Raw genomic sequence first — 25,448 nt, 5'->3', positions numbered from 1 at the left:
GAGAGAGGAGGCTTGGTATTGCATCAAGAAGTCGGGAGTCGGGAGTTGCAGCAACCTATATAGGAGTGGCGCAGGGTATGTGGGTAGGGAAGACTAACAGCGGTGAGTTGTGCGTTCGGAATGACAGATGGGTTCAAGGTGGAGGTGGCATTACATCAAGGACCGGCTCTGTGCACTTTCTTGTTTGCAATGGCGATGGACAGGTTGACGGGCGAGATCAGCAGGAGTCTCCGTGGACTATGATGTTTGCAGATGACATTGTGATGTGTAGCGAGAGTAGGGTGCAGGTTGAGGAGAGCCTGTAGAGGTGGCGGTATGCACTGGAAAGACGAGGAATGAACGTCAGAAGGCACAAGACGGAATACATATGAAAGGGAAGACGAGTGGAATGGTTAGGATGCAAGGAATAGAGGCGATGAAGGCGTATGAGTTTAAATACTTGGGGTCGACTTTCCAAAGTAACGAGGAGTGTAGAAGAGGGGAGAAGACGAGAGTGCAGGCAGGGTGGAGTGGGTGGAGAAGAGTGTGAGGAGTTTTTTGAGACAGAAGGGTTCCAGCAAGAGTTAAAGGGAAGCGTTACAAGATGGTTGTAAGACCAGCTATGTTATACGGTTTGGAGACAGTGACACTGATGAAAAGACAGGAGACGGAGCTGGACTGGCAGAGTTGAAGATGCTAAAGTTTTCATTATGATTGACGAAGAAGCACACGATTAGGAAAGAGTATATTAGAGGGACAGCTCACGTTGGTCGGTTTGGAGACAAAGCAAGCGAGAGAGCCAGGATTGAGATGGTTTGGACGAGTGTGGAGGGGAAATGCTGGGTATTTTGGGAGAAGGGTGCTGAATATGGAGTTGCCAGGCAAGAGGAAAAGAGGAACGCCAGAGAGTAGGTTTATGGATGTGGTGAGAGAGGACATGCAGGTGGCTGGTGTGCCAGAGCAAGATGCAGAGGACAGGACAAGTCTGAAATTGGTGATCCGCTGTGGCGACCCCTAGCGGGAGCAGTTAGGAATCCGTGTCATTTCATTCAACGATTCTGTTTGTATGCATCATGCGGTTGTGCCACAGTAGAAAACGGGAGCATGTTAATCGCATCCGTCCTTCTCAAATGGACTGACTTTATCACGTCATTTTTAATCATTTCCCATTGGCTGCAGTGGCACCGCGTGACTAAAGATAGCCGACGTCTTCTTTTTAATCCCTTTGTTTTTGTACATTAAGTGAGCGATAAGACTTGTATACATCTTACTTATTTGCAGTATGCATGAACTTTCGTTGTAGAACAATGAGCGGCATGTGGTTTGTGGTGGACCCGTCGATGGTTTTTATATGTACGCGAGTGCGGCTCGCAGCTCACCTTCACACCAGTGTCGCTTCTCGGCCTTTTGGCTAAGATCAAGTGTAGTAGCTGTTCTTATCAGTTTAATATCTGATACGTCCCCTATTCCGGGGATCATATATTAAATTGATTTTTGCGACAGGGATATGGAATCGGGGCTTGTTCCGTCCACTCCACGCATCGACCTGGTATTGCAGTACTTTCAGGAACGGTGCACTCCTTTCGTTGTATTGAATATTAAGATATGTTTCTTAAGTTACTGTCACAATCGGGTCGAGCATTGTCTGCACGACACTCTACTTGTGTTCAGACGGATCTATGTCATCTTCTTTGACGATAGCCAAGTATGTACGCCGGGAGTTTGACTATAATTAAGAATATTATCAGTCGTGGCGAGGTCACGTCGCGCTAACAACATATCTCCCGGCACTCAAGTAGTGGTTCATTTCCTTTGCGGATACATGTGTAATCCATTCACTTGTGTATTCATACTGTCCTTTCCAACCGTATTCGAACGTTTCCAGCTATAGTTAAACAACGTGGACTGACCTCTTACGTGGGATTGCAGGTCTGGACGATGAAATACAAGAGCAGAAGAGTGGTAAGATTAAGGAATGCTCATACTGGTCTAAACACTTAGCTCTATGTGTTTGGAAAGCATAATAATGGAAAGTGGGACTATTTTCGAGAAGAAGAAACAGTGGACCATGTATTACTGTATTGCCAGAAATGTGACACTCACAGTAAGAAGTTTTAAAGAATGCACACAGAGAGACTGGACAGCAAAATATCCGCAATATTGTCAAAAAAAATTCTTTTAAAGCCCAGATCTAAACAATTTAAAAAGACACCAGAAGGAGTTGCATCGTTTACAGAAAGCATATGACAGGGTGCCGAGAGAGGAGGCTTGGTATTGCATCAAGAAGTCGGGAGTCGGGAATTGCAGCAACCTATATAGGCGTGGCGCAGGGTATGTGGGTAGGGAAGACTAACAGCGGTGAGTTTTGCGTTCGGAATGACAGATGGGTTCAAGGTGGAGGTGGCATTACATCAAGGACCGGCTCTGTGCACTTTCTTGTTTGCAATGGCGATGGACAGGTTGACGGGCGAGATCAGCAGGAGTCTCCGTGGACTATGATGTTTGCAGATGACATTGTGATGTGTAGCGAGAGTAGGGTGCAGGTTGAGGAGAGCCTGTAGAGGTGGCGGTATGCACTGGAAAGACGAGGAATGAACGTCAGAAGGCACAAGACGGAATACATATGAAAGGGAAGACGAGTGGAATGGTTAGGATGCAAGGAATAGAGGCGATGACGGCGTATGAGTTTAAATACTTGGGGTCGACTTTCCAAAGTAACGGGGAGTGTAGAAGAGGGGAGAAGACGAGAGTGCAGGCAGGGTGGAGTGGGTGGAGAAGAGTGTGAGGAGTTTTTTGTGACAGAAGGGTTCCAGCAAGAGTTAAAGGGAAGCGTTACAAGATGGTTGTAAGACCAGCTATGTTATACGGTTTGGAGACAGTGACACTGATGAAAAGACAGGAGACGGAGCTGGACTGGCAGAGTTGAAGATGCTAAAGTTTTCATTATGATTGACGAAGAAGCACAGGATTAGGAAAGAGTATATTAGAGGGACAGCTCACGTTGGTCGGTTTGGAGACAAAGCAAGCGAGAGACCCAGGATTGAGATGGTTTGGACGAGTGTGGAGGGGAAATGCTGGGTATTTTGGGAGAAGGGTGCTGAATATGGAGTTGCCAGGCAAGAGGAAAAGAGGAACGCCAGAGAGTAGGTTTATGGATGTGGTGAGAGAGGACATGCAGGTGGCTGGTGTGCCAGAGCAAGATGCAGAGGACAGGACAAGTCTGAAATTGGTGATCCGCTGTGGCGACCCCTAGCGGGAGCAGTTAGAAATCCGTGTCATTTCATTCAACGATTCTGTTTGTATGCATCATGCGGTTGTGCCACAGTAGAAAACGGGAGCATGTTAATCGCATCCGTCCTTCTTAAATGGACTGACTTTATCACGTCATTTTTAATCATTTCCCATTGGCTGCAGTGGCACCGCGTGACTAAAGATAGCCGACGTCTTCTTTTTAATCCCTTTGTTTTTGTACATTAAGTGAGCGATAAGACTTGTATACATCTTACTTATTTGCAGTATGCAAGAACTTTCGTTGTAGAACAATGAGCGGCATGTGGTTTGTGGTGGACCCGTCGATGGTATTTATATGTACGCGAGTGCGGCTCGCAGCTCACCTTCACACCAGTATCGCTTCTCGGCCTTTTGGCTAAGATCAAGTGTAGTATCTGTTCTTATCAGTTTAATATCTGATACGTCTCCTATTCCGGGGACCATATATTAAATTGATTTTTGCAACAGGGATATGGAATCGGGGCTTGCTCCGTCCACTCCACGCATCGACCTGATATTACAGTACTTCCAGGAACGGTGCACTCCTTTCGTTGTATTGAATATTAAGATATGATTCTTCAGTTACTGTCACAATCGGGTCGATCATTGTCGGCACGACACTCTACTTGTGTTCAGACGGATCTATGTCATCTTCTATGACGATAGCCAAGTATGTACGCCGGGAGTTTGACTATTATTAAGAATATTATCAGTCGTGGCGAGGTCACGTCGCGCTAATAACATATCTCCCGGCACTCAAGTAGTGGTTCATTTCCTTTGCGGATACATGTGTAATCCATTCACTTGTGTATTCATACTGTCCTTTCCAACCGTATTCGAACGTTTCAAGCTATAGTTAAACAACGTGGACTGACCTCTTACGTGGGATTGCAGGTCTGGACGATGAAATACAAGAGCAGAAGAGTGGTAAGACTAAAGAATGCTCATACTGGTCTAAACACTTAGCTCAATGTGTTTGGAAAGCATAATAATGCAAAGTGGGACTATTTTCGAGAGGAAGAAACAGTGGACCATGTATTACTGTATTGCCAGAAATGTGACACTCACAGTAAGAAGTTTTAAAGAATGCACACAGAGAGACTGGACAGCAAAATATCCGCAATATTGTCAAAAAAAAATTCTTTTAAAGTCCAGATCTAAACAATTTAAAAAGACACCAGAAGGAGTTGCATCGTTTACAGAAAGCATATGACAGGGTGCCGAGAGAGGAGGCTTGGTATTGCATCAAGAAGTCGGGAGTCGGGAGTTGCAGCAACCTATATAGGAGTGGCGCAGGGTATGTGGGTAGGGAAGACTAACAGCGGTGAGTTGTGCGTTCGGAATGACAGATGGGTTCAAGGTGGAGGTGGCATTACATCAACGACCGGCTCTGTGCACTTTCTTGTTTGCAATGGCGATGGACAGGTTGACGGGCGAGATGAGCAGGAGTCTCCGTGGACTATGATGTTTGCAGATGACATTGTGATGTGTAGCGAGAGTAGGGTGCAGGTTGAGGAGAGCCTGTAGAGGTGGCGGTATGCACTGGAAAGACGAGGAATGAACGTCAGAAGGCACAAGCCGGAATACATATGAAAGGGAAGACGAGTGGAATGGTTAGGATGCAAGGAATAGAGGCGATGAAGGCGTATGAGTTTAAATACTTGGGGTCGACTTTCCAAAGTAACGGGGAGTGTAGAAGAGGGGAGAAGACGAGAGTGCAGGCAGGGTGGAGTGGGTGGAGAAGAGTGTGAGGAGTTTTTTGTGACAGAAGGGTTCCAGCAAGAGTTAAAGGGAAGCGTTACAAGATGGTTGTAAGACCAGCTATGTTATACGGTTTGGAGACAGTGACACTGATGAAAAGACAGGAGACGGAGCTGGACTGGCAGAGTTGAAGATGCTAAAGTTTTCATTAAGATTGATGAAGAAGCACAGGATTAGGAAAGAGTATATTAGAGGGACAGCTCACGTTGGTCGGTTTGGAGACAAAGCAAGCGAGAGAGCCAGGAATGAGATGGTTTGGACGAGTGCGGAGGGGAAATGCTGGGTATTTTGGGAGAAGGGTGCTGAATATGGAGTTGCCAGGCAAGAGGAAAAGAGGAACGCCAGAGAGTAGGTTTATGGATGTGGTGAGAGAGGACATGCAGGTGGCTGGTGTGCCAGAGCAAGATGCAGAGGACAGGACAAGTCTGAAATTGGTGATCCGCTGTGGCGACCCCTAGCGGGAGCAGTTAGAAATCCCTGTCATTTCATTCAACGATTCTGTTTGTATGCATCATGCGGTTGTGCCACAGTAGAAAACGGGAGCATGTTAATCGCATCCGTCCTTCTTAAATGGACTGACTTTATCACGTCATTTTCAATCATTTCCCATTGGCTGCAGTGGCACCGCGTGACTAAAGATAGCCGACGTCTTCTTTTTAATCCCTTTGTTTTTGTACATTAAGTGAGCGACAAGACTTGTATACATCTTACTTATTTGCAGTATGCAAGAACTTTCGTTGTAGAACAATGAGCGGCATGTGGTTTGTGGTGGACCCGTCGATGGTATTTATATGTACGCGAGTGCGGCTCGCAGCTCACCTTCACACCAGTATCGCTTCTCGGCCTTTTGGCTAAGATCAAGTGTAGTATCTGTTCTTATCAGTTTAATGTCTGATACGTCCCCTATTCCGTGGACTATATATTAAATTGATTTTTGCAACAGGGATATGGAATCGGGGCTTGCTCCGTCCACTCCACGCATCGACCTGGTATTGCAGTACTTCTAGGAACGGTGCACTCCTTTCGTTGTATTGAATATTAAGATATGTTTCTTCAGTTACTGTCACAATCGGGTCGATCATTGTCGGGACACGACACTCTACTTGTGTTCAGACGGATCTATGTCATCTTCTTTGACGATAGCCAAGTATGTACGCCGGGAGTTTGACTATTATTAAGAATATTATCAGTCGTGGCGAGGTCACGTCGCGCTAATAACATATCTCCCGGCACTCAAGTAGTGGTTCATTTCCTTTGCGGATACATGTGTAATCCATTCACTTGTGTATTCATACTGTCCTTTCCAACCGTATTCGAACGTTTCAAGCTATAGTTAAACAACGTGGACTGACCTCTTACGTGGGATTGCAGGTCTGGACGATGAAATACAAGAGCAGAAGAGTGGTAAGACTAAAGAATGCTCATACTGGTCTAAACACTTAGCTCTATGTGTTTGGAAAGCATAATAATGCAAAGTGGGACTATTTTCGAGAGGAAGAAACAGTGGACCATGTATTACTGTATTGCCAGAAATGTGACACTCACAGTAAGAAGTTTTAAAGAATGCACACAGAGAGACTGGACAGCAAAATATCCGCAATATTGTCAAAAAAAATTCTTTTAAAGTCCAGATCTAAACAATTTAAAAAGACACCAGAAGGAGTTGCATCGTTTACAGAAAGCATATGACAGGGTGCCGAGAGAGGAGGCTTGGTATTGCATCAAGAAGTCGGGAGTCGGGAGTTGCAGCAACCTATATAGGAGTGGCGCAGGGTATGTGGGTAGGGAAGACTAACAGCGGTGAGTTGTGCGTTCGGAATGACAGATGGGTTCAAGGTGGAGGTGGCATTACATCAACGACCGGCTCTGTGCACTTTCTTGTTTGCAATGGCGATGGACAGGTTGACGGGCGAGATCAGCAGGAGTCTCCGTGGACTATGATGTTTGCAGATGACATTGTGATGTGTATCGAGAGTAGGGTGCAGGTTGAGGAGAGCCTGTAGAGGTGGCGGTATGCACTGGAAAGACGAGGAATGAACGTCAGAAGGCACAAGCCGGAATACATATGAAAGGGAAGACGAGTGGAATGGTTAGGATGCAAGGAATAGAGGCGATGAAGGCGTATGAGTTCAAATACTTGGGGTCGACTTTCCAAAGTAACGGGGAGTGCAGAAGAGGGGAGAAGACGAGAGTGCAGGCAGGGTGGAGTGGGTGGAGAAGAGTGTGAGGAGTTTTTTGTGACAGAAGGGTTCCAGCAAGAGTTAAAGGGAAGCGTTACAAGATGGTTGTAAGACCAGCTATGTTATACGGTTTGGAGACGGAGCTGGACTGGCAGAGTTGAAGATGCTAAAGTTTTCATTATGATTGACGAAGAAGCACAGGATTAGGAAAGAGTATATTAGAGGGACAGCTCACGTTGGTCGGTTTGGAGACAAAGCAAGCGAGAGAGCCAGGATTGAGATGGTTTGGACGAGTGTGGAGGGGAAATGCTGGGTATTTTGGGAGAAGGGTGCTGAATATGGAGTTGCCAGGCAAGAGGAAAAGAGGAACGCCAGAGAGTAGGTTTATGGATGTGGTGAGAGAGGACATGCAGGTGGCTGGTGTGCCAGAGCAAGCTGCAGCGGACAGGACAAGTATGAAATTGGTGATCCGCTGTGGCGACCCCTAGCGGGAGCAGTTAGAAATCGGTGTTATTTCATTCAACGATTCTGTTTGTATGCATCATGCGGTTGTGCCACAGTAGAAAACGGGAGCATGTTAATCGCATCCGTCCTTCTTAAATGGACTGACTTTATCACGTCATTTTTAATCATTTCCCATTGGCTGCAGTGGCACCGCGTGACTAAAGATAGCCGACGTCTTCTTTTTAATCCCTTTGTTTTTGTACATTAAGTGAGCGATAAGACTTGTATACATCTTACTTATTTGCAGTATGCAAGAACTTTCGTTGTAGAACAATGAGCGGCATGTGGTTTGTGGTGGACCCGTCGATGGTATTTATATGTACGCGAGTGCGGGTCGCAGCTCACCTTCACACCAGTATCGCTTCTCGGCCTTTTGGCTAAGATCAAGTGTAGTATTTGTTCTTATCAGTTTAATATCTGATACGTCCCCTATTCCGGGGACCATATATTAAATTGATTTTTGCAACAGGGATATGGAATCGGGGCTTGCTCCGTCCACTCCACGCATAGACCTGGTATTGCAGTACTTCCAGGAACGGTGCACTCCTTTCGTTGTATTGAATATTAAGATATGTTTCTTCAGTTACTGTGTCAATCTGGTCGATCATTGTCTGCACGACAATCTATTTGTGTTCAGACGGATATATGTCATCTTCTTTGACGATAGCCAAGTATGTACGCCGGGAGTTTGACTATTATTAAGAATATTATCAGTCGTGGCGAGGTCACGTCGCGCTAATAACATATCTCCCGGCACTCAAGTAGTGGTTCATTTCCTTTGCGGATACATGTGTAATCCATTCACTTGTGTATTCATACTGTCCTTTCCAACCGTATTCGAACGTTTCAAGCTATAGTTAAACAACGTGGACTGACCTCTTACGTGGGATTGCAGGTCTGGACGATGAAATACAAGAGCAGAAGAGTGGTAAGATTAAAGAATGCTCATACTGGTCTAAACACTTAGCTCTATGTGTTTGGAAAGCATAATAATGGAAAGTGGGACTATTTTCGAGAGGAAGAAACAGTGGACCATGTATTACTGTATTGCCAGAAATGTGACACTCACAGTAAGAAGTTTTAAAGAATGCACACAGAGAGACTGGACAGCAAAACATCCGCAATATTGTCAAAAAGAAAATTCTTTTAAAGTCCAGATCTAAACAATTTAAAAAGACACCAGAAGGAGTTGCATCGTTTACAGAAAGCATATGACAGGGTGCCGAGAGAGGAGGCTTGGTATTGCATCAAGAAGTCGGGAGTCGGGAGTTGCAGCAACCTATATAGGAGTGGCGCAGGGTATGTGGGTAGGGAGGACTAACAGCGGTGAGTTGTGCGTTCGGAATGACAGATGGGTTCAAGGTGGAGGTGGCATTACATCAAGGACCGGCTCTGTGCACTTTCTTGTTTGCAATGGCGATGGACAGGTTGACGGGCGAGATCAGCAGGAGTCTCCGTGGACTATGATGTTTGCAGATGACATTGTGATGTGTAGCGAGAGTAGGGTGCAGGTTGAGGAGAGCCTGTAGAGGTGGCGGTATGCACTGGAAAGACGAGGAATGAACGTCAGAAGGCACAAGACGGAATACATATGAAAGGGAAGACGAGTGGAATGGTTAGGATGCAAGGAATAGAGGCGATGAAGGCGTATGAGTTTAAATACTTGGGGTCGACTTTCCAAAGTAACGGGGAGTGTAGAAGAGGGGAGAAGACGAGAGTGCAGGCAGGGTGGAGTGGGTGGAGAAGAGTGTGAGGAGTTTTTTGTGACAGAAGGGTTCCAGCAAGAGTTAAAGGGAAGCGTTACAAGATGGTTGTAAGACCAGCTATGTTATACGGTTTGGAGACGGAGCTGGACTGGCAGAGTTGAAGATGCTAAAGTTTTCATTATGATTGACGAAGAAGCACAGGATTAGGAAAGAGTATATTAGAGGGACAGCTCACGTTGGTCGGTTTGGAGACAAAGCAAGCGAGAGAGCCAGGATTGAGATGGTTTGGACGAGTGTGGAGGGGAAATGCTGGGTATTTTGGGAGAAGGGTGCTGAATATGGAGTTGCCAGGCAAGAGGAAAAGAGGAACGCCAGAGAGTAGGTTTATGGATGTGGTGAGAGAGGACATGCAGGTGGCTGGTGTGCCAGAGCAAGATGCAGCGGACAGGACAAGTATGAAATTGGTGATCCGCTGTGGCGACCCCTAGCGGGAGCAGTTAGAAATCCCTGTCATTTCATTCAACGATTCTGTTTGTATGCATCATGCGGTTGTGCCACAGTAGAAAACGGGAGCATGTTAATCGCATCCGTCCTTCTTAAATGGACTGACTTTATCACGTCATTTTTAATCATTTCCCATTGGCTGCAGTGGCACCGCGTGACTAAAGATAGCCGACGTCTTCTTTTTAATCCCTTTGTTTTTGTACATTAAGTGAGCGATAAGACTTGTATACATCTTACTTATTTGCAGTATGCAAGAACTTTCGTTGTAGAACAATGAGCGGCATGTGGTTTGTGGTGGACCCGTCGATGGTATTTATATGTACGCGAGTGCGCCTCGCAGCTCACCTTCACACCAGTATCGCTTCTCGGCCTTTTGGCTAAGATCAAGTGTAGTATCTGTTCTTATCAGTTTAATATCTGATACGTCCCCTATTCCGGGGACCATATATTAAATTGATTTTTGCAACAGGGATATGGAATCGGGGCTTGCTGCGTCCACTCCACGCATCGACCTGGTATTGCATTACTTCTAGGAACGGTGCACTCCTTTCGTTGTATTGAATATTAAGATATGTTTCTTCAGTTACTGTCACAATCGGGTCCATCATTTTCGGCACGACACTCTACTTGTGTTCAGACGGATCTATGTCATCTTCTTTGACGATAGCCAAGTATGTACGCCGGGAGTTTGACTATTATTAAGAATATTATCAGTCGTGGCGAGGTCACGTCGCGCTAATAACATATCTCCCGGCACTCAAGTAGTGGTTCATTTCCTTTGCGGATACATGTGTAATCCATTCACTTGTGTATTCATACTGTCCTTTCCAACCGTATTCGAACGTTTCAAGCTATAGTTAAACAACGTGGACTGACCTCTTACGTGGGATTGCAGGTCTGGACGATGAAATACAAGAGCAGAAGAGTGGTAAGACTAAAGAATGCTCATACTGGTCTAAACACTTAGCTCTATGTGTTTGGAAAGCATAATAATGGAAAGTGGGACTATTTTCGAGAGGAAGAAACAGTGGACCATGTATTACTGTATTGCCAGAAATGTGACACTCACAGTAAGAAGTTTTAAAGAATGCACACAGAGAGACTGGACAGCAAAACATCCGCAATATTGTCAAAAAGAAAATTCTTTTAAAGTCCAGATCTAAACAATTTAAAAAGACACCAGAAGGAGTTGCATCGTTTACAGAAAGCATATGACAGGGTGCCGAGAGAGGAGGCTTGGTATTGCATCAAGAAGTCGGGAGTCGGGAGTTGCAGCAACCTATATAGGAGTGGCGCAGGGTATGTGGGTAGGGAGGACTAACAGCGGTGAGTTGTGCGTTCGGAATGACAGATGGGTTCAAGGTGGAGGTGGCATTACATCAAGGACCGGCTCTGTGCACTTTCTTGTTTGCAATGGCGATGGACAGGTTGACGGGCGAGATGAGCAGGAGTCTCCGTGGACTATGATGTTTGCAGATGACATTGTGATGTGTAGCGAGAGTAGGGTGCAGGTTGAGGAGAGCCTGTAGAGGTGGCGGTATGCACTGGAAAGACGAGGAATGAACGTCAGAAGGCACAAGACGGAATACATATGAAAGGGAAGACGAGTGGAATGGTTAGGATGCAAGGAATAGAGGCGATGAAGGCGTATGAGTTTAAATACTTGGGGTCGACTTTCCAAAGTAACGGGGAGTGTAGAAGAGGGGAGAAGACGAGAGTGCAGGCAGGGTGGAGTGGGTGGAGAAGAGTGTGAGGAGTTTTTTGTGACAGAAGGGTTCCAGCAAGAGTTAAAGGGAAGCGTTACAAGATGGTTGTAAGACCAGCTATGTTATACGGTTTGGAGACAGTGACACTGATGAAAAGACAGGAGACGGAGCTGGACTGGCAGAGTTGAAGATGCTAAAGTTTTCATTAAGATTGACGAAGAAGCACAGGATTAGGAAAGAGTATATTAGAGGGACAGCTCACGTTGGTCGGTTTAGAGACAAAGCAAGCTAGAGAGCCAGGATTGAGATGGTTTGGACGAGTGTGGAGGGGAAATGCTGGGTATTTTGGGAGAAGGGTGCTGAATATGGAGTTGCCAGGCAAGAGGAAAAGAGGAACGCCAGAGAGTAGGTTTATGGATGTGGTGAGAGAGGACATGCAGGTGGCTGGTGTGCCAGAGCAAGATGCAGCGGACAGGACAAGTCTGAAATTGGTGATCCGCTGTGGCGACCCCTAGCGGGAGCAGTTAGAAATCGGTGTCATTTCATTCAACGATTCTGTTTGTATGCATCATGCGGTTGTGCCACAGTAGAAAACGGGAGCATGTTAATCGCATCCGTCCTTCTTAAATGGACTGACTTTATCACGTCATTTTTAATCATTTCCCATTGGCTGCAGTGGCACCGCGTGACTAAAGATAGCCGACGTCTTCTTTTTAATCCCTTTGTTTTTGTACATTAAGTGAGCGATAAGACTTGTATACATCTTACTTATTTGCAGTATGCAAGAACTTTCGTTGTAGAACAATGAGCGGCATGTGGTTTGTGGTGGACCCGTCGATGGTATTTATATGTACGCGAGTGCGGCTCGCAGCTCACCTTCACACCAGTATCGCTTCTCGGCCTTTTGGCTAAGATCAAGTGTAGTATCTGTTCTTATCAGTTTAATATCTGATACGTCTCCTATTCCGGGGACAATATATTAAATTGATTTTTGCAACAGGGATATGGAATCGGGGCTTGCTCCGTCCACTCCACGCATCGACATGGTATTGCAGTACTTCCAGGAACGGTGCACTCCTTTCGTTGTATTGAATATTAAGATATGTTTCTTCAGTTACTGTCTCAATCGGGTCGATCATTGTCTGCACGACACTCTACTTGTGTTCAGACGGATATATGTCATCTTCTTTGACGATAGCCAAGTATGTACGCCGGGAGTTTGACTATTATTAAGAATATTATCAGTCGTGGCGAGGTCACGTCGCGCTAATAACATATCTCCCGGCACTCAAGTAGTGGTTCATTTCCTTTGCGGATACATGTGTAATCCATTTACTTGTGTATTCATACTGTCCTTTCCAACCGTATTCGAACGTTTCAAGCTATAGTTAAACAACGTGGACTGACCTCTTACGTGGGATTGCAGGTCTGGACGATGAAATACAAGAGCAGAAGAGTGGTAAGATTAAAGAATGCTCATACTGGTCTAAACACTTAGCTCTATGTGTTTGGAAAGCATAATAATGGAAAGTGGGACTATTTTCGAGAGGAAGAAACAGTGGACCATGTATTACTGTATTGCCAGAAATGTGACACTCACAGTAAGAAGTTTTAAAGAATGCACACAGAGAGACTGGACAGCAAAATATCCGCAATATTGTCAAAAAAAATTCTTTTAAAGTCCAGATCTAAACAATTTAAAAAGACACCAGAAGGAGTTGCATCGTTTACAGAAAGCATATGACAGGGTGCCGAGAGAGGAGGCTTGGTATTGCATCAAGAAGTCGGGAGTCGGGAGTTGCAGCAAGCTATATGGGAGTGGCGCAGGGTATGTGGGTAGGGAAGACTAACAGCGGTGAGTTGTGCGTTCGGAATGACAGATGGGTTCAAGGTGGAGGTGGCATTACATCAAGGACCGGCTCTGTGCACTTTCTTGTTTGCAATGGCGATGGACAGGTTGACGGGCGAGATCAGCAGGAGTCTCCGTGGACTATGGTGTTTGCAGATGACATTGTGATGTCTAGCGAGATTAGGGTGCAGGTTGAGGAGAGCCTGTAGAGGTGGCGGTATGCACTGGAAAGACGAGGAATGAACGTCAGAAGGCACAAGACGGAATACATATGAAAGGGAAGACGAGTGGAATGGTTAGGATGCAAGGAATAGAGGCGATGAAGGCGTATGAGTTTAAATACTTGGGGTCGACTTTCCAAAGTAACGGGGAGTGTAGAAGAGGGGAGAAGACGAGAGTGCAGGCAGGGTGGAGTGGGTGGAGAAGAGTGTGAGGAGTTTTTTGTGACAGAAGGGTTCCAGCAAGAGTTAAAGGGAAGCGTTACAAGATGGTTGTAAGACCAGCTATGTTATACGGTTTGGAGACGGAGCTGGACTGGCAGAGTTGAAGATGCTAAAGTTTTCATTATGATTGACGAAGAAGCACAGGATTAGGAAAGAGTATATTAGAGGGACAGCTCACGTTGGTCGGTTTGGAGACAAAGCAAGCGAGAGAGCCAGGATTGAGATGGTTTGGACGAGTGTGGAGGGGAAATGCTGGGTATTTTGGGAGAAGGGTGCTGAATATGGAGTTGCCAGGCAAGAGGAAAAGAGGAACGCCAGAGAGTAGGTTTATGGATGTGGTGAGAGAGGACATGCAGGTGGCTGGTGTGCCAGAGCAAGATGCAGCGGACAGGACAAGTATGAAATTGGTGATCCGCTGTGGCGACCCCTAGCGGGAGCAGTTAGAAATCGGTGTTATTTCATTCAACGATTCTGTTTGTATGCATCATGCGGTTGTGCCACAGTAGAAAACGGGAGCATGTTAATCGCATCCGTCCTTCTTAAATGGACTGACTTTATCACGTCATTTTTAATCATTTCCCATTGGCTGCAGTGGCACCGCGTGACTAAAGATAGCCGACGTCTTCTTTTTAATCCCTTTGTTTTTGTACATTAAGTGAGCGATAAGACTTGTATACATCTTACTTATTTGCAGTATGCAAGAACTTTCGTTGTAGAACAATGAGCGGCATGTGGTTTGTGGTGGACCCGTCGATGGTATTTATATGTACGCGAGTGCGCCTCGCAGCTCACCTTCACACCAGTATCGCTTCTCGGCCTTTTGGCTAAGATCAAGTGTAGTATCTGTTCTTATCAGTTTAATATCTGATACGTCCCCTATTCCGGGGTCAATATATTAAATTGATTTTTGCAACAGGGATATGGAATCGGGGCTTGCTCCGTCCACTCCACGCATCGACCTGGTATTGCAGTACTTCCAGGAACGGTGCACTCCTTTCGTTGTATTGAATATTAAGATATGTTTCTTCAGTTACTGTCTCAATCGGGTCGATCATTGTCTGCACGACAATCTACTTGTGTTCAGACAGATATATGTCATCTTCTTTGACGATAGCCAAGTATGTACGCCGGGAGTTTGACTATTATTAAGAATATTATCAGTCGTGGCGAGGTCACGTCGCGCTAATAACATATCTCCCGGCACTCAAGTAGTGGTTCATTTCCTTTGCGGATACATGTGTAATCCATTCACTTGTGTATTCATACTGTCCTTTCCAACCGTATTCGAACGTTTCAAGCTATAGTTAAACAACGTGGACTGACCTCTTACGTGGGATTGCAGGTCTGGACGATGAAATACAAGAGCAGAAGAGTGGTAAGATTAAAGAATGCTCATACTGGTCTAAACACTTAGCTCTATGTGTTTGGAAAGCATAATAATGGAAAGTGGGACTATTTTCGAGAGGAAGAAACAGTGGACCATGTATTACTGTATTGCCAGAAATGTGACACTCACAGTAAGAAGTTTTAAAGAATGCACACAGAGAGACTGGACAGCAAAACATCCGCAATATTGTCAAAAAGAAAATTCTTTTAAAGTCCAGATCTAAACAATTTAAAAAGACACCAGAAGGAGTTGCATCGTTTACAGAAAGCATATGACAGGGTGCCGAGAGAGGAGGCTTGGTATTGCATCAAGAAGTCGGGAGTCGGGAGTTGCAGCAACCTATATAGGAGTGGCGCAGGGTATGTGGGTAGGGAGGACTAACAGCGGTGAGTTGTGCGTTCGGAATGACAGATGGGTTCAAGGTGGAGGTGGCATTACATCAAGGACCGGCTCTGTGCACTTTCTTGTTTGCAATGGCGATGGACAGGTTGACGGGCGAGATCAGCAGGAGTCTCCGTGGACTATGATGTTTGCAGATGACATTGTGATGTGTAGCGAGAGTAGGGTGCAGGTTGAGGAGAGCCTGTAGAGGTGGCGGTATGCACTGGAAAGACGAGGAATGAACGTCAGAAGGCACAAGACGGAATACATATGAAAGGGAAGACGAGTGGAATGGTTAGGATGCAAGGAATAGAGGCGATGAAGGCGTATGAGTTTAAATACTTGGGGTCGACTTTCCAAAGTAACGGGGAGTGTAGAAGAGGGGAGAAGACGAGAGTGCAGGCAGGGTGGAGTGGGTGGAGAAGAGTGTGAGGAGTTTTTTGTGACAGAAGGGTTCCAGCAAGAGTTAAAGGGAAGCGTTACAAGATGGTTGTAAGACCAGCTATGTTATACGGTTTGGAGACGGAGCTGGACTGGCAGAGTTGAAGATGCTAAAGTTTTCATTATGATTGACGAAGAAGCACAGGATTAGGAAAGAGTATATTAGAGGGACAGCTCACGTTGGTCGGTTTGGAGACAAAGCAAGCGAGAGAGCCAGGATTGAGATGGTTTGGACGAGTGTGGAGGGGAAATGCTGGGTATTTTGGGAGAAGGGTGCTGAATATGGAGTTGCCAGGCAAGAGGAAAAGAGGAACGCCAGAGAGTAGGTTTATGGATGTGGTGAGAGAGGACATGCAGGTGGCTGGTGTGCCAGAGCAAGATGCAGCGGACAGGACAAGTATGAAATTGGTGATCCGCTGTGGCGACCCCTAGCGGGAGCAGTTAGAAATCCCTGTCATTTCATTCAACGATTCTGTTTGTATGCATCATGCGGTTGTGCCACAGTAGAAAACGGGAGCATGTTAATCGCATCCGTCCTTCTTAAATGGACTGACTTTATCACGTCATTTTTAATCATTTCCCATTGGCTGCAGTGGCACCGCGTGACTAAAGATAGCCGACGTCTTCTTTTTAATCCCTTTGTTTTTGTACATTAAGTGAGCGATAAGACTTGTATACATCTTACTTATTTGCAGTATGCAAGAACTTTCGTTGTAGAACAATGAGCGGCATGTGGTTTGTGGTGGACCCGTCGATGGTATTTATATGTACGCGAGTGCGCCTCGCAGCTCACCTTCACACCAGTATCGCTTCTCGGCCTTTTGGCTAAGATCAAGTGTAGTATCTGTTCTTATCAGTTTAATATCTGATACGTCCCCTATTCCGGGGACCATATATTAAATTGATTTTTGCAACAGGGATATGGAATCGGGGCTTGCTGCGTCCACTCCACGCATCGACCTGGTATTGCATTACTTCTAGGAACGGTGCACTCCTTTCGTTGTATTGAATATTAAGATATGTTTCTTCAGTTACTGTCACAATCGGGTCCATCATTTTCGGCACGACACTCTACTTGTGTTCAGACGGATCTATGTCATCTTCTTTGACGATAGCCAAGTATGTACGCCGGGAGTTTGACTATTATTAAGAATATTATCAGTCGTGGCGAGGTCACGTCGCGCTAATAACATATCTCCCGGCACTCAAGTAGTGGTTCATTTCCTTTGCGGATACATGTGTAATCCATTCACTTGTGTATTCATACTGTCCTTTCCAACCGTATTCGAACGTTTCAAGCTATAGTTAAACAACGTGGACTGACCTCTTACGTGGGATTGCAGGTCTGGACGATGAAATACAAGAGCAGAAGAGTGGTAAGACTAAAGAATGCTCATACTGGTCTAAACACTTAGCTCTATGTGTTTGGAAAGCATAATAATGGAAAGTGGGACTATTTTCGAGAGGAAGAAACAGTGGACCATGTATTACTGTATTGCCAGAAATGTGACACTCACAGTAAGAAGTTTTAAAGAATGCACACAGAGAGACTGGACAGCAAAACATCCGCAATATTGTCAAAAAGAAAATTCTTTTAAAGTCCAGATCTAAACAATTTAAAAAGACACCAGAAGGAGTTGCATCGTTTACAGAAAGCATATGACAGGGTGCCGAGAGAGGAGGCTTGGTATTGCATCAAGAAGTCGGGAGTCGGGAGTTGCAGCAACCTATATAGGAGTGGCGCAGGGTATGTGGGTAGGGAGGACTAACAGCGGTGAGTTGTGCGTTCGGAATGACAGATGGGTTCAAGGTGGAGGTGGCATTACATCAAGGACCGGCTCTGTGCACTTTCTTGTTTGCAATGGCGATGGACAGGTTGACGGGCGAGATCAGCAGGAGTCTCCGTGGACTATGGTGTTTGCAGATGACATTGTGATGTCTAGCGAGATTAGGGTGCAGGTTGAGGAGAGCCTGTAGAGGTGGCGGTATGCACTGGAAAGACGAGGAATGAACGTCAGAAGGCACAAGACGGAATACATATGAAAGGGAAGACGAGTGGAATGGTTAGGATGCAAGGAATAGAGGCGATGAAGGCGTATGAGTTTAAATACTTGGGGTCGACTTTCCAAAGTAACGGGGAGTGTAGAAGAGGGGAGAAGACGAGAGTGCAGGCAGGGTGGAGTGGGTGGAGAAGAGTGTGAGGAGTTTTTTGTGACAGAAGGGTTCCAGCAAGAGTTAAAGGGAAGCGTTACAAGATGGTTGTAAGACCAGCTATGTTATACGGTTTGGAGACGGAGCTGGACTGGCAGAGTTGAAGATGCTAAAGTTTTCATTATGATTGACGAAGAAGCACAGGATTAGGAAAGAGTATATTAGAGGGACAGCTCACGTTGGTCGGTTTGGAGACAAAGCAAGCGAGAGAGCCAGGATTGAGATGGTTTGGACGAGTGTGGAGGGGAAATGCTGGGTATTTTGGGAGAAGGGTGCTGAATATGGAGTTGCCAGGCAAGAGGAAAAGAGGAACGCCAGAGAGTAGGTTTATGGATGTGGTGAGAGAGGACATGCAGGTGGCTGGTGTGCCAGAGCAAGATGCAGCGGACAGGACAAGTATGAAATTGGTGATCCGCTGTGGCGACCCCTAGCGGGAGCAGTTAGAAATCGGTGTTATTTCATTCAACGATTCTGTTTGTATGCATCATGCGGTTGTGCCACAGTAGAAAACGGGAGCATGTTAATCGCATCCGTCCTTCTTAAATGGACTGACTTTATCACGTCATTTTTAATCATTTCCCATTGGCTGCAGTGGCACCGCGTGACTAAAGATAGCCGACGTCTTCTTTTTAATCCCTTTGTTTTTGTACATTAAGTGAGCGATAAGACTTGTATACATCTTACTTATTTGCAGTATGCAAGAACTTTCGTTGTAGAACAATGAGCGGCATGTGGTTTGTGGTGGACCCGTCGATGGTATTTATATGTACGCGAGTGCGCCTCGCAGCTCACCTTCACACCAGTATCGCTTCTCGGCCTTTTGGCTAAGATCAAGTGTAGTATCTGTTCTTATCAGTTTAATATCTGATACGTCCCCTATTCCGGGGTCAATATATTAAATTGATTTTTGCAACAGGGATATGGAATCGGGGCTTGCTCCGTCCACTCCACGCATCGACCTGGTATTGCAGTACTTCCAGGAACGGTGCACTCCTTTCGTTGTATTGAATATTAAGATATGTTTCTTCAGTTACTGTCTCAATCGGGTCGATCATTGTCTGCACGACAATCTACTTGTGTTCAGACAGATATATGTCATCTTCTTTGACGATAGCCAAGTATGTACGCCGGGAGTTTGACTATTATTAAGAATATTATCAGTCGTGGCGAGGTCACGTCGCGCTAATAACATATCTCCCGGCACTCAAGTAGTGGTTCATTTCCTTTGCGGATACATGTGTAATCCATTCACTTGTGTATTCATACTGTCCTTTCCAACCGTATTCGAACGTTTCAAGCTATAGTTAAACAACGTGGACTGACCTCTTACGTGGGATTGCAGGTCTGGACGATGAAATACAAGAGCAGAAGAGTGGTAAGATTAAAGAATGCTCATACTGGTCTAAACACTTAGCTCTATGTGTTTGGAAAGCATAATAATGGAAAGTGGGACTATTTTCGAGAGGAAGAAACAGTGGACCATGTATTACTGTATTGCCAGAAATGTGACACTCACAGTAAGAAGTTTTAAAGAATGCACACAGAGAGACTGGACAGCAAAACATCCGCAATATTGTCAAAAAGAAAATTCTTTTAAAGTCCAGATCTAAACAATTTAAAAAGACACCAGAAGGAGTTGCATCGTTTACAGAAAGCATATGACAGGGTGCCGAGAGAGGAGGCTTGGTATTGCATCAAGAAGTCGGGAGTCGGGAGTTGCAGCAACCTATATAGGAGTGGCGCAGGGTATGTGGGTAGGGAGGACTAACAGCGGTGAGTTGTGCGTTCGGAATGACAGATGGGTTCAAGGTGGAGGTGGCATTACATCAAGGACCGGCTCTGTGCACTTTCTTGTTTGCAATGGCGATGGACAGGTTGACGGGCGAGATCAGCAGGAGTCTCCGTGGACTATGATGTTTGCAGATGACATTGTGATGTGTAGCGAGAGTAGGGTGCAGGTTGAGGAGAGCCTGTAGAGGTGGCGGTATGCACTGGAAAGACGAGGAATGAACGTCAGAAGGCACAAGACGGAATACATATGAAAGGGAAGACGAGTGGAATGGTTAGGATGCAAGGAATAGAGGCGATGAAGGCGTATGAGTTTAAATACTTGGGGTCGACTTTCCAAAGTAACGGGGAGTGTAGAAGAGGGGAGAAGACGAGAGTGCAGGCAGGGTGGAGTGGGTGGAGAAGAGTGTGAGGAGTTTTTTGTGACAGAAGGGTTCCAGCAAGAGTTAAAGGGAAGCGTTACAAGATGGTTGTAAGACCAGCTATGTTATACGGTTTGGAGACGGAGCTGGACTGGCAGAGTTGAAGATGCTAAAGTTTTCATTATGATTGACGAAGAAGCACAGGATTAGGAAAGAGTATATTAGAGGGACAGCTCACGTTGGTCGGTTTGGAGACAAAGCAAGCGAGAGAGCCAGGATTGAGATGGTTTGGACGAGTGTGGAGGGGAAATGCTGGGTATTTTGGGAGAAGGGTGCTGAATATGGAGTTGCCAGGCAAGAGGAAAAGAGGAACGCCAGAGAGTAGGTTTATGGATGTGGTGAGAGAGGACATGCAGGTGGCTGGTGTGCCAGAGCAAGATGCAGCGGACAGGACAAGTATGAAATTGGTGATCCGCTGTGGCGACCCCTAGCGGGAGCAGTTAGAAATCCCTGTCATTTCATTCAACGATTCTGTTTGTATGCATCATGCGGTTGTGCCACAGTAGAAAACGGGAGCATGTTAATCGCATCCGTCCTTCTTAAATGGACTGACTTTATCACGTCATTTTTAATCATTTCCCATTGGCTGCAGTGGCACCGCGTGACTAAAGATAGCCGACGTCTTCTTTTTAATCCCTTTGTTTTTGTACATTAAGTGAGCGATAAGACTTGTATACATCTTACTTATTTGCAGTATGCAAGAACTTTCGTTGTAGAACAATGAGCGGCATGTGGTTTGTGGTGGACCCGTCGATGGTATTTATATGTACGCGAGTGCGCCTCGCAGCTCACCTTCACACCAGTATCGCTTCTCGGCCTTTTGGCTAAGATCAAGTGTAGTATCTGTTCTTATCAGTTTAATATCTGATACGTCCCCTATTCCGGGGACCATATATTAAATTGATTTTTGCAACAGGGATATGGAATCGGGGCTTGCTGCGTCCACTCCACGCATCGACCTGGTATTGCATTACTTCTAGGAACGGTGCACTCCTTTCGTTGTATTGAATATTAAGATATGTTTCTTCAGTTACTGTCACAATCGGGTCCATCATTTTCGGCACGACACTCTACTTGTGTTCAGACGGATCTATGTCATCTTCTTTGACGATAGCCAAGTATGTACGCCGGGAGTTTGACTATTATTAAGAATATTATCAGTCGTGGCGAGGTCACGTCGCGCTAATAACATATCTCCCGGCACTCAAGTAGTGGTTCATTTCCTTTGCGGATACATGTGTAATCCATTCACTTGTGTATTCATACTGTCCTTTCCAACCGTATTCGAACGTTTCAAGCTATAGTTAAACAACGTGGACTGACCTCTTACGTGGGATTGCAGGTCTGGACGATGAAATACAAGAGCAGAAGAGTGGTAAGACTAAAGAATGCTCATACTGGTCTAAACACTTAGCTCTATGTGTTTGGAAAGCATAATAATGGAAAGTGGGACTATTTTCGAGAGGAAGAAACAGTGGACCATGTATTACTGTATTGCCAGAAATGTGACACTCACAGTAAGAAGTTTTAAAGAATGCACACAGAGAGACTGGACAGCAAAACATCCGCAATATTGTCAAAAAGAAAATTCTTTTAAAGTCCAGATCTAAACAATTTAAAAAGACACCAGAAGGAGTTGCATCGTTTACAGAAAGCATATGACAGGGTGCCGAGAGAGGAGGCTTGGTATTGCATCAAGAAGTCGGGAGTCGGGAGTTGCAGCAACCTATATAGGAGTGGCGCAGGGTATGTGGGTAGGGAGGACTAACAGCGGTGAGTTGTGCGTTCGGAATGACAGATGGGTTCAAGGTGGAGGTGGCATTACATCAAGGACCGGCTCTGTGCACTTTCTTGTTTGCAATGGCGATGGACAGGTTGACGGGCGAGATGAGCAGGAGTCTCCGTGGACTATGATGTTTGCAGATGACATTGTGATGTGTAGCGAGAGTAGGGTGCAGGTTGAGGAGAGCCTGTAGAGGTGGCGGTATGCACTGGAAAGACGAGGAATGAACGTCAGAAGGCACAAGACGGAATACATATGAAAGGGAAGACGAGTGGAATGGTTAGGATGCAAGGAATAGAGGCGATGAAGGCGTATGAGTTTAAATACTTGGGGTCGACTTTCCAAAGTAACGGGGAGTGTAGAAGAGGGGAGAAGACGAGAGTGCAGGCAGGGTGGAGTGGGTGGAGAAGAGTGTGAGGAGTTTTTTGTGACAGAAGGGTTCCAGCAAGAGTTAAAGGGAAGCGTTACAAGATGGTTGTAAGACCAGCTATGTTATACGGTTTGGAGACAGTGACACTGATGAAAAGACAGGAGACGGAGCTGGACTGGCAGAGTTGAAGATGCTAAAGTTTTCATTAAGATTGACGAAGAAGCACAGGATTAGGAAAGAGTATATTAGAGGGACAGCTCACGTTGGTCGGTTTAGAGACAAAGCAAGCTAGAGAGCCAGGATTGAGATGGTTTGGACGAGTGTGGAGGGGAAATGCTGGGTATTTTGGGAGAAGGGTGCTGAATATGGAGTTGCCAGGCAAGAGGAAAAGAGGAACGCCAGAGAGTAGGTTTATGGATGTGGTGAGAGAGGACATGCAGGTGGCTGGTGTGCCAGAGCAAGATGCAGCGGACAGGACAAGTCTGAAATTGGTGATCCGCTGTGGCGACCCCTAGCGGGAGCAGTTAGAAATCGGTGTCATTTCATTCAACGATTCTGTTTGTATGCATCATGCGGTTGTGCCACAGTAGAAAACGGGAGCATGTTAATCGCATCCGTCCTTCTTAAATGGACTGACTTTATCACGTCATTTTTAATCATTTCCCATTGGCTGCAGTGGCACCGCGTGACTAAAGATAGCCGACGTCTTCTTTTTAATCCCTTTGTTTTTGTACATTAAGTGAGCGATAAGACTTGTATACATCTTACTTATTTGCAGTATGCAAGAACTTTCGTTGTAGAACAATGAGCGGCATGTGGTTTGTGGTGGACCCGTCGATGGTATTTATATGTACGCGAGTGCGGCTCGCAGCTCACCTTCACACCAGTATCGCTTCTCGGCCTTTTGGCTAAGATCAAGTGTAGTATCTGTTCTTATCAGTTTAATATCTGATACGTCTCCTATTCCGGGGACAATATATTAAATTGATTTTTGCAACAGGGATATGGAATCGGGGCTTGCTCCGTCCACTCCACGCATCGACATGGTATTGCAGTACTTCCAGGAACGGTGCACTCCTTTCGTTGTATTGAATATTAAGATATGTTTCTTCAGTTACTGTCTCAATCGGGTCGATCATTGTCTGCACGACACTCTACTTGTGTTCAGACGGATATATGTCATCTTCTTTGACGATAGCCAAGTATGTACGCCGGGAGTTTGACTATTATTAAGAATATTATCAGTCGTGGCGAGGTCACGTCGCGCTAATAACATATCTCCCGGCACTCAAGTAGTGGTTCATTTCCTTTGCGGATACATGTGTAATCCATTTACTTGTGTATTCATACTGTCCTTTCCAACCGTATTCGAACGTTTCAAGCTATAGTTAAACAACGTGGACTGACCTCTTACGTGGGATTGCAGGTCTGGACGATGAAATACAAGAGCAGAAGAGTGGTAAGATTAAAGAATGCTCATACTGGTCTAAACACTTAGCTCTATGTGTTTGGAAAGCATAATAATGGAAAGTGGGACTATTTTCGAGAGGAAGAAACAGTGGACCATGTATTACTGTATTGCCAGAAATGTGACACTCACAGTAAGAAGTTTTAAAGAATGCACACAGAGAGACTGGACAGCAAAATATCCGCAATATTGTCAAAAAAAATTCTTTTAAAGTCCAGATCTAAACAATTTAAAAAGACACCAGAAGGAGTTGCATCGTTTACAGAAAGCATATGACAGGGTGCCGAGAGAGGAGGCTTGGTATTGCATCAAGAAGTCGGGAGTCGGGAGTTGCAGCAAGCTATATGGGAGTGGCGCAGGGTATGTGGGTAGGGAAGACTAACAGCGGTGAGTTGTGCGTTCGGAATGACAGATGGGTTCAAGGTGGAGGTGGCATTACATCAAGGACCGGCTCTGTGCACTTTCTTGTTTGCAATGGCGATGGACAGGTTGACGGGCGAGATCAGCAGGAGTCTCCGTGGACTATGGTGTTTGCAGATGACATTGTGATGTCTAGCGAGATTAGGGTGCAGGTTGAGGAGAGCCTGTAGAGGTGGCGGTATGCACTGGAAAGACGAGGAATGAACGTCAGAAGGCACAAGACGGAATACATATGAAAGGGAAGACGAGTGGAATGGTTAGGATGCAAGGAATAGAGGCGATGAAGGCGTATGAGTTTAAATACTTGGGGTCGACTTTCCAAAGTAACGGGGAGTGTAGAAGAGGGGAGAAGACGAGAGTGCAGGCAGGGTGGAGTGGGTGGAGAAGAGTGTGAGGAGTTTTTTGTGACAGAAGGGTTCCAGCAAGAGTTAAAGGGAAGCGTTACAAGATGGTTGTAAGACCAGCTATGTTATACGGTTTGGAGACGGAGCTGGACTGGCAGAGTTGAAGATGCTAAAGTTTTCATTATGATTGACGAAGAAGCACAGGATTAGGAAAGAGTATATTAGAGGGACAGCTCACGTTGGTCGGTTTGGAGACAAAGCAAGCGAGAGAGCCAGGATTGAGATGGTTTGGACGAGTGTGGAGGGGAAATGCTGGGTATTTTGGGAGAAGGGTGCTGAATATGGAGTTGCCAGGCAAGAGGAAAAGAGGAACGCCAGAGAGTAGGTTTATGGATGTGGTGAGAGAGGACATGCAGGTGGCTGGTGTGCCAGAGCAAGATGCAGCGGACAGGACAAGTATGAAATTGGTGATCCGCTGTGGCGACCCCTAGCGGGAGCAGTTAGAAATCGGTGTTATTTCATTCAACGATT

The 25,448-nt window shown here is 45.7% G+C and overlaps 11 non-coding genes across 11 annotated transcripts; all 11 read left to right on the top strand.

The window, feature by feature from the left end:
• Positions 1 to 1,370: 1,370 nt before the first annotated feature.
• Positions 1,371 to 1,562, top strand: LOC130125809 (U2 spliceosomal RNA). Its single transcript, XR_008811653.1, has one exon. It is a non-coding gene; the product is annotated as a U2 spliceosomal RNA (small nuclear RNA).
• Positions 1,563 to 3,605: 2,043 nt separating this feature from the next.
• On the top strand, positions 3,606 to 3,797 carry LOC130125783 (U2 spliceosomal RNA). Its single transcript, XR_008811629.1, has one exon. It is a non-coding gene; the product is annotated as a U2 spliceosomal RNA (small nuclear RNA).
• Positions 3,798 to 5,841: 2,044 nt separating this feature from the next.
• Positions 5,842 to 6,033, top strand: LOC130125787 (U2 spliceosomal RNA). Its single transcript, XR_008811633.1, has one exon. It is a non-coding gene; the product is annotated as a U2 spliceosomal RNA (small nuclear RNA).
• Positions 6,034 to 8,051: 2,018 nt separating this feature from the next.
• Positions 8,052 to 8,243, top strand: LOC130125781 (U2 spliceosomal RNA). The gene has a single exon (XR_008811627.1). It is a non-coding gene; the product is annotated as a U2 spliceosomal RNA (small nuclear RNA).
• A 2,018-nt stretch (positions 8,244 to 10,261) lies between these two features.
• On the top strand, positions 10,262 to 10,453 carry LOC130125771 (U2 spliceosomal RNA). Its single transcript, XR_008811618.1, has one exon. It is a non-coding gene; the product is annotated as a U2 spliceosomal RNA (small nuclear RNA).
• Positions 10,454 to 12,498: 2,045 nt separating this feature from the next.
• On the top strand, positions 12,499 to 12,690 carry LOC130125746 (U2 spliceosomal RNA). The gene has a single exon (XR_008811593.1). It is a non-coding gene; the product is annotated as a U2 spliceosomal RNA (small nuclear RNA).
• A 2,016-nt stretch (positions 12,691 to 14,706) lies between these two features.
• Positions 14,707 to 14,898, top strand: LOC130125703 (U2 spliceosomal RNA). Its single transcript, XR_008811552.1, has one exon. It is a non-coding gene; the product is annotated as a U2 spliceosomal RNA (small nuclear RNA).
• Positions 14,899 to 16,916: 2,018 nt separating this feature from the next.
• On the top strand, positions 16,917 to 17,108 carry LOC130125770 (U2 spliceosomal RNA). Its single transcript, XR_008811617.1, has one exon. It is a non-coding gene; the product is annotated as a U2 spliceosomal RNA (small nuclear RNA).
• A 2,018-nt stretch (positions 17,109 to 19,126) lies between these two features.
• Positions 19,127 to 19,318, top strand: LOC130125702 (U2 spliceosomal RNA). Its single transcript, XR_008811551.1, has one exon. It is a non-coding gene; the product is annotated as a U2 spliceosomal RNA (small nuclear RNA).
• A 2,018-nt stretch (positions 19,319 to 21,336) lies between these two features.
• Positions 21,337 to 21,528, top strand: LOC130125769 (U2 spliceosomal RNA). Its single transcript, XR_008811616.1, has one exon. It is a non-coding gene; the product is annotated as a U2 spliceosomal RNA (small nuclear RNA).
• Positions 21,529 to 23,573: 2,045 nt separating this feature from the next.
• Positions 23,574 to 23,765, top strand: LOC130125745 (U2 spliceosomal RNA). Its single transcript, XR_008811592.1, has one exon. It is a non-coding gene; the product is annotated as a U2 spliceosomal RNA (small nuclear RNA).
• The last annotated feature ends 1,683 nt before the right edge of the window (positions 23,766 to 25,448 follow it).

The sequence above is a fragment of the Lampris incognitus genome, chromosome 15 (genome assembly GCF_029633865.1).
Source record: "Lampris incognitus isolate fLamInc1 chromosome 15, fLamInc1.hap2, whole genome shotgun sequence".
NCBI classification, from domain to species: domain Eukaryota; kingdom Metazoa; phylum Chordata; class Actinopteri; order Lampriformes; family Lampridae; genus Lampris; species Lampris incognitus.
Note: the sequence above shows the minus strand (reverse complement) of the source record. Positions and strands in the feature narration are given on the sequence as shown.